Consider the following 12,769-nt stretch of genomic DNA (forward strand, 5'->3'; position numbering starts at 1 on the left):
AAATAAAACAATAATTCTTTGGAAATACAATAAATTGATTAATTTTCATATTTATACACCTGCAGGTAAAACAGGTCGATATTGTATGTGGCCTGCATTTCTTAGTTCTTTGAGCATGGTGACTACTTATTTGAGGTGCGAATAGTTTCCCCAACTAAGAAAAGCAAATATAAAATTCTTAAAATATAGACTTATATGTTAGAATCTTTCCATGCTGTGTAAATCAATCTCTTCTGCTGCTGTCATCTTCCTTGCAAGTTTGTTATTATTTTTAAGATCTCTCAAGTCTTCCGTTTTAATACCTGCCTCAAAGTCACTGTCATCATCGTTCCATTAACCAGAATAAGCTTGATCAAAATAATTTCTTTTAATGCGTCGTTACATCGTTTTAGCCTCAGTGCATCCTCAGTGGTAGCCTCCAATTCTTCTATTCTGTTCTTTTTTTCTGTAAAGCTGTTGTTACTGCTATGGTTTTCAGTAATTTTATTTAATCCTTAAGCTTGAGTAACAGAAAATCCACCAAATAATTCTGTAGGAAGTTCAAATCCTTCATGACTCATCTAAGGGAATCTTATCATTATTTTCCTTCTGTAGTACTGTATCTTGGTACCGATTCTTCGATGCTATAATTTCACTACATTTCGATTAAAGCGATGCAAATGTCCAAGTGTGATGATTTTTACCAATTCCACACATGTACATTCGGTACAAACACAGACATTTTCTCAAAGTGTACCTTCACAGGTTTTTATGTTTTCTTTTTAATTTATCACTTCGTTCAAACTGAAAACAGCAATTTTCAAATGTAGCATTTCCCGCATAGGACTTTTTGCACAATTGCCTTTCTCACGACGTCGAGCATTGTTGGTTGTAGTGAACGAAATGCCACAGTACCGGCACATATATGTCATCGGTTACACTAATGTTTTTTTTGGAATCATGCTGACTAATTTTGATATGTCACAAAATCGTATTCCATATTTCAAACAGAAAATTATCCAACCAGAATCGAATACTCTCACTTTCTAAATAGCTTCTGCAACTAATACTAGATATATGTTGAGATTTGTTTAAATTAGAAACAGATACTTCAATACGAATTCGAGTAATCAATCAGCGTGAGTTATTTTTCAATTTTGGAAGACTCATAGCCAAGTATTTCTGCTTTTCAACAACAGATGTCATCACATGTTGCGTGGAGGTAAATATTATTTATTTTTCATGTGGGATGCGGGATGTTCACTCACGATCGCAAGAGAAGAAGGGCTTCGCTAGAAGGAGAAGAAAGTTCGTCTTGCATGATAACATTTCTCAGCTTTCTCAAGGCATAGTAATCAACTCAGTAATGTATCCTATTTCGTTTAATTTCACATGATAAAAAATATTGTAAGTACTGATTTGCTAACAGGAATTCGTCAATTAAACGAAACTCTGAATACAAATGCATGTCTCATCTAGGAAAGAAAAAGGTATTGTTTTCTCAGGAATAACCAGAAGCACTCGGAGAAAACGAACAGAAGCCACGTTAAGAATGACCAGAAGCCACGTCAGGAATGACCAGAAGCACACTGAGAAAACCAACAAAATATTGATAAAAATAATCAGGAGCACACGGAGAATATCAACGTTTGTTTTGCTAAATCAAGCGCAGTGAATCACAAAAAAAAAAGAAAAAAAATTACGAAACAACTTCTGGCTTGTGCTAGAACTATATCGCTGCACGAAGTAGAACCACTTGCGTAAGAACACTGTTAAAATTTTTCACTTTATGTTTACGAAGAAACCTGATTACTAATTATCCTGTGATATTCGTTAATTTATCGTTATCTTCGTAAATTTACGGTTGCAACGTTTACGTAAATTGAAAACGAACTGCCAAAAATAATCTTGTTATGTATAAGAAAAACATTCAAAAACTAAGTAATACACATGCCACGTGGGTGATTTGATTACCTTATTTACACCGAAAAAACAATATCCGCAAGTAGATACACGGCGCAGTTTCCACGGAGATCCAGTTATTTGAAATAACGAAGAACTCTCAGTTCATCCGAGGCACACTCTTCACTGAAATGTCGGTACATTTGCTGTTGTTCGTTGACGGCGTGGGCGCGGACTTGTTGCGTGCTGCACGCACGCGCGCCCAGTTGTTTCCTCTGGGAGGAGCTCACAGCCGAAGACCGCACACCGCCCCGCGCGCGCGCGCGTTAAAAACAGATGCTTTGGAAGCGGTCCGCGGGCCCGGGGCTTAATGTAGCGCGTCGGCCGGGAGGCACGGCGAGGATTGTGCCAATTCCCGGGATGTTTGAATTACCGCGCTGTTCTCCCCGCCGCCGCGCCGTGGGTGTTTTGTTTCTCCTGCCGACCTTTTGTGCGCGCCCCGCCTGCGCGCCTCCGCCGGGCCGCCCGCCCGACGACTTGAAGAGCCGCCAGCTCCTCCCAGCGCGGCCCGCACAGAGCGGGCTTTGTTCCCGCTCCCGAGCGGCTCCATGGCTGCCACCACGCCGAGCCGAGCCGTGGCCCGCACATTCACATGAACAAGTCCTCACGTTTGGTACGATTTCAGAGCCTCCTTCGTGGATGACGAGTAGCGGCGAATAAATCTGACCACTGCGCTTGCGATTGTTCCCTTGTAAGAGAAGCCATTGCCTTATTTGGCCGGGCCGCGGTGGCTTCTGCACTTAACGATCGTGATTCGTGAGCCTACAGGAGACGTGCAACTGAAAGAACATCAACGAATCACGAAACGCAGGCGATGCTAAAGGTGTTTCGACGCATTGCTGGAATCGAAAGCTTTTCGCGAAAAAAAAAAAAATATGTACACTGCCCTAATTATGTGCGACATCAAAACTGTCCAGTAGGTTTTCGATAGTCCGGCATCCAACGGTCCGGAATGCCCGATGGTCCGACAACCCGGCGAACTTAAATTTTAAAACCTGTAATTTCGTAGCTAAGGTCGAAAATGCATTTACAGTACGCACATTAAGTGGTAGCCGGAACCTCTCTGGAACGTGATCTCTCGGAAGTGATAGGCGCGCTTCGTGTTACTTTAGCAGAACTCGGCAGTTATTAAATAAAAGAATTCGTAACGCGACGTATGCACCTGTGTATTGCCCCGTCAGGACCATACACACAAGGAGAAATAACAACTCCTGAAGGACTATTGTATCAGGACTGCTAAAAACCTTTTTGTAAATGGAACAGAAATATTTTTTTTAAATTACAGATATTTGTAAATTTTTACACTAACCTGAAAACTGTATCACGCAAAAATAATGTTCCCAGTAATACTGGGTTCGTATTCTTACCCAAATATTTATTCTTTGTGTTGACCCAGTACCTCCAGTAGTTAAAGTAATTTGCAAACCGTTTCTTAAGTAGTATTCTAGTTTTAATGGTGCACATTAATAAGCACGATACAACAAAATAAAGTACAATTTTGAATATTCTATTATCTTTTCTATGGTTTAAAAAATTATGCTTTATTGAATCATCATTTGAAATAAATAAATTATATACCAATTTTCGTAAGAAATAAATTGTATTATCTCTAAAAATGTATTTTATATGCAAAAATAACCATAGCCATGTGTTATACATAATTAAAGTGTCATTTTTGTAGTATTTCGAACTATTTCTTGGCAAATGGTTCCCAAAGGAAATTTTTGTAAAATTGAAATTTTTTTGTGTACATGTGCGTCGAGTGTAAATTCGTATATTTCTTCTTTCGGGGATCATGACCCGAAATTATATCGTAAATATAAAATACCAATTTCAATACTGGCAAGCAGACCTCCATTGGTGCGCTGTGATAGGTTGAGTGATCGGCCAATCGTGGCGCACCACGGATACTCTGTGATCCCAGCCCAGCAGTAGAGAACGGAGAAGTTCGCAATTTCCGTAACTCATAGGATGGACTCCATGATCCTCCATGCACTCGGGCAAATTACTTCTGCTCATTGGCTGTTGACTCGTGACACCTGTTAATTGTGGTGCTCGTGATTCGATACTTCTTTTGTTGAAGGTTTTTCATTGGCCCAGAGTTCTTCAGATAAATTGTAGCCCAATCTCCGAAGCAGCAAAAAGGCAAACGTATTGGGATTCTAGCCTATCACGAAATGATTCCGCGAAATGTTCAGGTCTCTACCCCGCAGTTGCGGACCTATGAGTAAACGTCCTCAGCGAGCTGTGTTCTAAATTTAACACGAATAAAAATAAAATCGTGTCCAAAAAAATTAATTGCTAATTCAAAATAGTCTTAAGCATACGACTGTAGGTTTGGTTCCTCACAAGCTTACTGCCTGTTGTGTTAAGGCTTTTTAGCTATGTCTAGGGATCGGAAAAATTCGCGAATTCATTTCGTGATAGGGTAAAATTAATCTGAGCTGCTTCCGCGATTGGTACACAAATTTATAGGGACTACTCTTCGACAGTGAGAAACCCTCAACTAGAGAAGTATAGAATCACAGGCTACCAAGTTGAGACGTCTCACCAGTCGGCAGCCAATGAAAAGGCGACATTTGCCGGAGTATGCAGAAGATGGCGGAATCTATTCTTGATGTCACTGAAAACACGAATTGTTCCGGTCTCTTCCTATGTAAGATGAACATGGCCAGGCTAGAAGACTTCACCTCCAGTTCCGGCTGTGTTACTGAAGGCACGGTACGTTTTTAATTGCAACCTAAAACAAATAATATGTTACGAATACATTGAAGTCTCCACTCGTGTGTGATTTCCATACACTAACAGTTCTGTCCTGCAATCAAGAGTTTTATTTAGACATATGTAATACCAAAACAACACTGTAAAATACATATAAGCAGATCAGACTCCGATATAAGGAGGTAGCCACTACTGGGGGGCACTGTGGTAAGGCATATTAGTATCGGTATTGTACCTATATAGCATAGAAAAATACCGTCCAACAGTACGTGCTCCCAAAATCAAATAGCAAAAAAGCCATTGACCTAGGAGGTTTCCTGAGCCAGGCAGCACACCTGGGCGGTATTGCAGTAATACGCCTTAGCACAGCATATTACGACCTTAAGAAGCTCTTCGAGCCGACGGACGGACGGACGTGACGGGCTATTGTATTTGATCCAAGACGGTCATGAGATCCTGTCCGCACCAGGAAAGATACACATTTCTGGCCTCGTGCCGACATACGCACCCGACTCGCACAAGGCACGCGCCGATCTTATCGCATGACGTACATTGATGACGTCACATATCATCATGAGGTTTACTGCGAATGAGGCATCAGCATCACTGCAGCGGTTAGGACGACTCTTGCTGGTGCATCAGTGTAGCATCGTCTGTGCGTCCAAGTCCCCGAACTGACGTGCAGTTTTCTCGCTGTGCTAACGCGAAAATAGGCATAGGAGAAATACATATAGGTACTAGCCGTGTGCCCAGTGGGATTTCCCCAACTTTCATTCCCTATTTAACCCCCTTAGGAGATGAATTTTCAAAAAAATACTTTCTTAGTGCTCTCTTACGTTATAGTGAAAATTTTCATGCTTCTAGATCCATCGGTTTAAACTGTGCGTTGTCTGTCAGTCAGTGTTCGAGTTTTATTCAATAGATTTTAATTTCATGCTGCGACTTGAGTTTTTTTTTCAACTTTGACTGAACTTTTTCCACTCAACTCCTGAAATATGCTAATATCATGTTTTTGATAAACTTAAATTATAGGACAAACCTGAAATCTTGAATTCATATCAGTTCTCAGAATGCTTGCCAAGTTTTACTAAAAAGGTAATGTAACAATTAAAATTAAAAAAAAAACAATTGTGGCCTTTAGTATAATGCTTGTAATTAATTTAATTTTTATATAATTACAAAGAAATTTATTATCCTTTACAAAATATTTCTTTCATAGGAGGAACTTCTGGGTAGAAACATTACATACTATCAAAATAATGCTAGGTTATTGTAAATTAGCTTTCCTAGGCAAGGGTTCTGAATATAGTGTCATTTATTCACACAACATTAAAAAATAATATAACGAATTATGTTTAAATTTTACGTGAACATCAACATCCCAAGTTCAACCGAGTTTTTAAGAAACCAAATATAACCTGAAATCATCATATTATTTTTCTCACGAAATTTGTAAAAACTATGTTTACGAATTAATACGGGCGTCAAATGCAATAACTCAGCGTAGTTCTCATTAAATTTCAAAATAGTCACCCTACTTGATTTAAGCTCAGATAGCTATGCAGAAATTTTTCGTAAAGAGTAAAATCAAACCTACATTCAGTTTTTTTAAAGGTTGGGATTAGTTATGTATCATAATTGTAAGAAAATGAGTAAATTATAGGTGGCTGTGGTTTTAGAATAATTAAACCTAGATTAAATTTTTATTTTTTATTTTAGCGGATTAGATACCTAAAGAAAATCTAGCATTAAACATGTAAAGTCAAACAATGTTTGTCTGAACGTAATGATATAACTCAAGAACGGCTTATGCTATAGTAAACTTGAAATCAGAATGCTAACAATAGTAACTTTAGGGTTAATTTAGTCAGTATTTTATTTTGATATCTCAAACAGTTCCAAAGATATGATGATAATTATACGCCAAATATCGATTTCCGTAAAGCACCACAAACGCGAAGTTATACCCTCACAAAACAGTTGCGCTTGCTCCTGAAAGTAAAACAAAAAAATGTAGTTTATAGGAAAACTTTAATGTAACTTTAACTTAAGTGTATGCATTAATAAATTAAACCAAATAAGTAGTTAAGGTCGTTAGATGTAACCACAAACGCACAGGTATAAATATATCTTACGGTACACTTGAATGAATGAAAGTAAATTCTAGGGAGCCCCCTCCCCCCTCCTTCTGGAATTAAAAAGTCACTCTCTGAGGAAGTCCGATTGCGCTTGTGAAATCAAAACTGTGAAATGGGAATGATAAACGTTATTGCCCCCTCCCCCCGGGAATTCTACAGATTTTCGCCAATGCTTGCATGTATCACCAAAAGTTTAATACGTTTTAAAATATGGCTACAGCGCATCCACACAGCTACGTCGATCGGTGAATAAAGGATAATCTGGAACCTGATAGGCCAGTCTCTCGATGTTTCAGCGCATGCGCGTTAGGCCATAATGTCAAACTTCCGTCCACGGTGCACGCGCGCGCTCCATTGCATTCCCGCTGCTTGCTAAAAATGTCACCCTGAATGCCCCTTAAGAAGTGCAACTTTAATAAACTCCACGTAAAAAAACCTGTGTAAACTATCATACTATCTCAGATAACGAAGAAGTCTGGAAGCGGCACCACACCGGCTGGAGAGAAGTGCTCTCAGAAGCGCCGCGTCTGGCCCGCGACACTGGTCACCCCTGGCCTGCTTGGGGGTGACATACATTCAGGGAGCAGGGGGAGGAGGGAAGTCCTCTGCGAGGTCGGTCCCCCGCTCCAGCGGCACAAACATGCCACTGGATACCTAATTAACACCAAACCACACCAATCTCGAGCGGGGCGGTCGCGTGCAAGAAGGCGCCAAGAGCCTGGAACACTTTACGAACATCCGTGGTCCCAGCGGCAAAGCCACAGTGCGTCACAGCTTAACTTGACATCTGGTGTTCACCCTTTTATCATTCAGTACACCTGTTTTACGTTGAGGACTGGGCTACAATGCTCCTGACACGCCCACGACGACTATAGGTAAACCAGTTATTAATCAACAACGAGAACAAGTGTTTACTCAATTACGCGTAACTACACGAAGGATGATTTTCGGACATCGATATGGCATGTACTTTAGCGAAATGATATAATCGTTTGTCATACTGCAACGATGTACGCCTGCGCTAGCGATTGCTCCTTTGTAATTGGCGGCCGTCTGCAAGAGCAGCCGGTGCCCTGCTTGACCGGGCCATTCAGGACGCGTCTGCTCCCGCACTGCACGGCTGTGATTGGTGTGCTGACAGTAGACGTGTGCCTGAAATAAACCCAGACAACTACGAAACACAAAGCTAACAAAGTTTTAACACACATTTGGTATGGAAACATTTTCGCGAATAATACATGACCTAGACATTCCCCATTGCTGATTTACACTGTATTATGGCATAGCAAAACCTCAAGAACGAAAAAAAAAGGGAAAAATACACAAGCACACAGAAAAAAAGCCAAAATCAGCCGATGTCAAAAGTGAAGTGTGTGGGCAGCACAGACAGTTCTGTGGAAGGAATTAGAACAATATCACAGCACAGACGAACACAGGCGGCTGACAATGACGAGACGGTTGCAAATAGAACCGTAAAAACTGACAAAACATGTTATTTGATAACACAGCGACAAACAGACGAACACAACAAAGATAGTGAACAGATACTCCAGAGTATCTAAACAACACATAAACGCATAGTCGAACCCAGCGATGAGACAAAACAGATATTCTGGACAACACCAAGACGACAGCAAAAAGTTTTAAATCAATCTTCCCCATCGCAAAAGTCATAAAAAGAACCGCCAAAGGATGCAACATTTTTATATACCAAACGATCACTCTATAGGTCTTGCTTACATTCAGGCAAAGTCGAGTGCATTCTATTGCGGAATAGATGTTTATAGTCTTGAAATAGTCGTGTATCTATTTATGTCATCCCTCTTCACAGCCGCACACAATTCCACTTAAGCATACAATGACTCGCACCTGCACCAATTGTTTGTCAACACTTAAAGCTTGCTTTAACTGTAGCAGAAAAAAATTATTTTAAATAACTCAGTAAACCGTTCATTGAACGAAATTTGATGAACAACACAGTTTATTTAGTTCTGGCTTTCGAATATAGAGTTCAATTCATAAAGTTTTCAGCTAGCGAAAAAAAATTCACTTCTAAAAATACTTGTGTTTATGAATGTGTGTGATTTTGTTAACACAGTTTGACCATATTTTTAGCTAAAAAATTACTATACGCGGCCATCACATGCTTTCGAAGTTTAACTTCATAGATAGAGCGATAGCTATTTTGTAGTGTACACCAATATTTAAAACACATGTAAGTATTTTTTTAAATATATCTTTATGAATTAGTGGCCGGGTCTTCAGCTAAATTGAATAATGAAATGAGTTTATAATTGGTAAAATATGTTTATTAAATTCGATATTCGAGTGCGTACATCTAAATAAAGGTAGGCCCTATACAAAATACTGTGTTGATAGCTGTTTCGGATCTTGTGATCGATATTGTTCTATCATTATTCATTTTCAATTTCAATTTTCATTTAAGAGGTCAATCAGCGGCTGTGCTTCTGCCTTGCCTTCCCCACCCCAACTGGTGGAGAGAGGGGCACTCAACATTCCCTCTTCCCCACTCCTGCATCGAGCGCCCCGCTCCTGAATGTTGCAACGTTGCACATTTCCGTGCTCTCTGATGAGTCACCCAACAGGCTGTAGGAAGAGTTTCACTTACGCTTATTTTTTCAGTTTTCCTGCCCCTGTTCTTGATATCTGTGTTTCGCATCCATCTGGAGGACGATTATAAACGCCGACAAAGCGGCAGGGAGAGCACAGAAGAAAAGAAGAAAAATAAAACTTTTTTTTTTACAACTGCCGCAAGAATCTGGCGATTTGTTCCGGAGGATTCCTTCAAAGTGGGGGCTCCGGCCGCCACGGAACGAAGAAACGAGAATAGAAAACACACACACGCGGGGCCGCGCTATGGGGGTGAGACGATGTCCCCTCCTCCCCCGCCCACGCTCGTACATCACTCCCCCTTTTCCCTTTCTCTTAGAACCCTTAAAGCCTAAAGCGCTCCGGTGATTTAGATACTGCTGGATGCTTGTTGGAAGCGAAAGGGGGAGGGGTTAGGCTCGCGTTTCAAAAACCCTCGCCGCGCGCAGGGGCGGGCGTCGGCGGCGTCTCGTGACAAAGGTTGGCGGCCCTGCAGGCAGTGGGTCACCAGCGCCCCTGGCGGCGCTCGTCGCAACCTCTCTGGGAGGTGGTTCACACGTGTCGGCCTCCAGCCTCGCTCTTCTCTCTCTCATTTATAACACCCGCCATCTTGCCCTTATCACAATTACATGCTAAATATTCTATTTCGAATGATGGAGACAAGAAGTTAGGGAATTTTTGTTTACAATACTTTCCATGTTTATAGGCCTCCCTTTCCCAAAATGATGGAAAGACGCGCCTTTTTTTATTATGAAGTTTAACGCCCTTTCCTTGCTGATGAGCTGATAAACATCTTTGTTTTAACAATACCTAAGATTAATATTCTTCCTAGCGAATACCTGTCACCTTTATACAGCTATGGATTTTTCTATTCCATTTCTAGCTTGAGTGATTTCATTTTTATAACATTACCTCCAAAATTAACGTATTCAAGTTACCAGCTTGACAAGGCATTTTTCCAACTATGTTTAACAAGCTATATTCTGTTAATTAATCAACAACCCCTAGCATGCAATGGATGCTGTACCGGGAAACAGTTACCACCGAAGAAAGCGGTGGGATCATCGAATGGGAGATTTTTAGACGCTGTAATTCTGCGCGCTCCCACAGCGAGCACTATGCCGTGCGGAAGGGGGGGGGGGGGGAGACGTAGTGGTTGTTTATTTGCTAATTTTGGTAAAGAAAATATATTTTTAGAGTGTGATGAGTTGAATTTTGGTGTCTAATTAAATCATAACTAATAATTTTTTTTTTCCAAATGTTATGAATACGAATTAACTTTTTTTTTAAATTTTAATTGTTTGGGAAAGCTGAGTGAGATACATGTGTGCTCTACAGCTTCGAGCACTAAACGCAGTCCTAATTGCTACATGTGAGTCCGCCATCTTTTTCCCACATTTCCGTTCATCAACTCCCGTTCCATTTACACGAAATGTCGTATGCTGAGAGCTAAATTGTTAACACGTAAAATATATTGCTCGAAATCATGCACCTGCGTTCATCATATATGTATAGAGGCAACCCGGGAAATAGTAAATAAAACTGACCAGACGCTAATGTTAAAATAAGACAAAAAAGATGCGAAATTTAAACATAAAAGCGGTGCGAAACGTCGGTGTAAAGAAACGTATGTTAGTTCTAAAATTCCGTTTACAAAGGTCTTTGCGCCATTCATTCCCTTCAAAATTATTATTCTATTTAAGCTATGCATTACCTTACGATTTCTTTATTTTGACAAAAAAAGGTTTTGAGTTCCAGTAACTAGCCCAAAAATTCTAAATGTGATCACTGCTATAACATTCCTAAAATTCAACCAAAAAACCCAAAATAATTTACTGTTAAATCATGCTGATATATGGTAGGTACTTAATCAAGCTGTACACACCAACTATCATTTGGCGTAAGTAAACAAGGAAGAACTACATTTCTATATGTTATTAAAATTAAATTCTTACAAAGGAACGGGTTAAACGTGCATGAAGCACATTGTAAATTGTCTTTTCATACGACATAAAATATTTTTCGGTCTAAACTATCAAATTACTAAATAGAAAAATTTTGAACAAACGAGAATGTAGGTTAATTCTATCTTATTTTCACATTTCCTCGGACTTTTTCGTGGAACAAAGTTTTTCTCCACTTTAAAAACGTCAGATATAGTTTTTGCGTTACAAATCTATGACGTACCACGTGATACGTTCTTTGAATGGTTCTTTGAATGAGGAAAATTGATTTACCTATTTTTTGTTTTGGACATACGCCATTAATGGTTTCACGGTGTGACATAATAAACAACAAAAAAATGAAAATGCAAACACACAGAAAACCAGCCTAAATCAGCCGAGCTCAAATATTTAAAAAAACATAGACAGCACAGAAAATTCAGTGGAAGGAATTGATCAGGAAAAATATTACAACATAGATATTACGACACAAATATTACGACACGGTGGGCTCGCAACGACGGGACAGTTGCAACAGAAAAAGGCAATTGAAGACAAAAAAAAAACACCTGGGACAACACATTGACAAACAGACGAACCCAGCGATGATAATGAACAGATATCACAGAGACGCACGCGGTGTGACAAAACAGACGTGCTGGGCACCACAACGACGACGGCAGGGAAATGGGTTCCGCGGGAACCACGTGGGTACTTCTGATAGCTGTCAAGTCTGAGACGAGTGACGCGAGACAGGCCGTCCTGGCGGCGACTGAGTCACCGAGCCAACTGGTCGCGCATTCCTGCGGTTCCTCGCGGGGAGGGAACAGTCGATAAAACGGCCCTTAACGACCCCCGCGGCGAATCAGGAACGTCGTCCTACGCGCAGACGTGTTTGTTTTCCCTCCGCGGCCCCCCGACCTGTTCCGGAGTGGAAGCTGTGGTGTTGGGTCAGTTCTGCAGTGGCACGGAAACGGAGAACAATCACCATCCCGTCTGCTGCTTCCACAATGTGCGGAAACGTAACAAATGACTTTCTATAAGATTGCATTTCATGGTTACAACTATTAATTTAATTAAATATATATATATAGGCCTACACATATATGTATATATATATATATATATATATATATATATATATATATATATACATACATACATACACACAATTTTCATAGCACGGGCAAAATTTGCAAAAATAATAATAAACGATAAAGTTATAATAAAACTCTAAATATTACTGTACTTAAAACAATTTTTAACGTATTTAGAACATAAATAAACATGGCTACAACTGCAGTCAAGTACCCGGCTTCTATTGGTCGCACGGAGCGACGTAAACGAAAGAGCTCAGCATTGCCGAGCTAACCCCTGCGGGCATGCCATTGTAGGAACTCTGCTCCGTGACACCCG

General features: G+C 40.3%; 1 protein-coding gene across 2 annotated transcripts in view; it reads right to left on the minus strand.

The window, feature by feature from the left end:
- Nucleotides 1-12,769, minus strand: part of LOC134530729 (paired box protein Pax-1) — a 144,811-nt gene that overhangs the window by 10,301 nt on the left and 121,741 nt on the right. The window contains exon 1 of one of the 2 annotated variants that reach the window (XM_063365851.1): nucleotides 1,954-2,142. The exons of the other annotated variant lie outside the window; for it this stretch is intronic. The gene's annotated coding sequence lies outside the window, so the exon portion shown is untranslated. Of the gene's footprint in view, nucleotides 1-1,953; nucleotides 2,143-12,769 lie in introns of those variants that run through there. 2 annotated transcript variants of the gene reach the window in all.

The sequence above is a fragment of the Bacillus rossius genome, chromosome 3 (genome assembly GCF_032445375.1).
Source record: "Bacillus rossius redtenbacheri isolate Brsri chromosome 3, Brsri_v3, whole genome shotgun sequence".
Taxonomy (NCBI): domain Eukaryota; kingdom Metazoa; phylum Arthropoda; class Insecta; order Phasmatodea; family Bacillidae; genus Bacillus; species Bacillus rossius.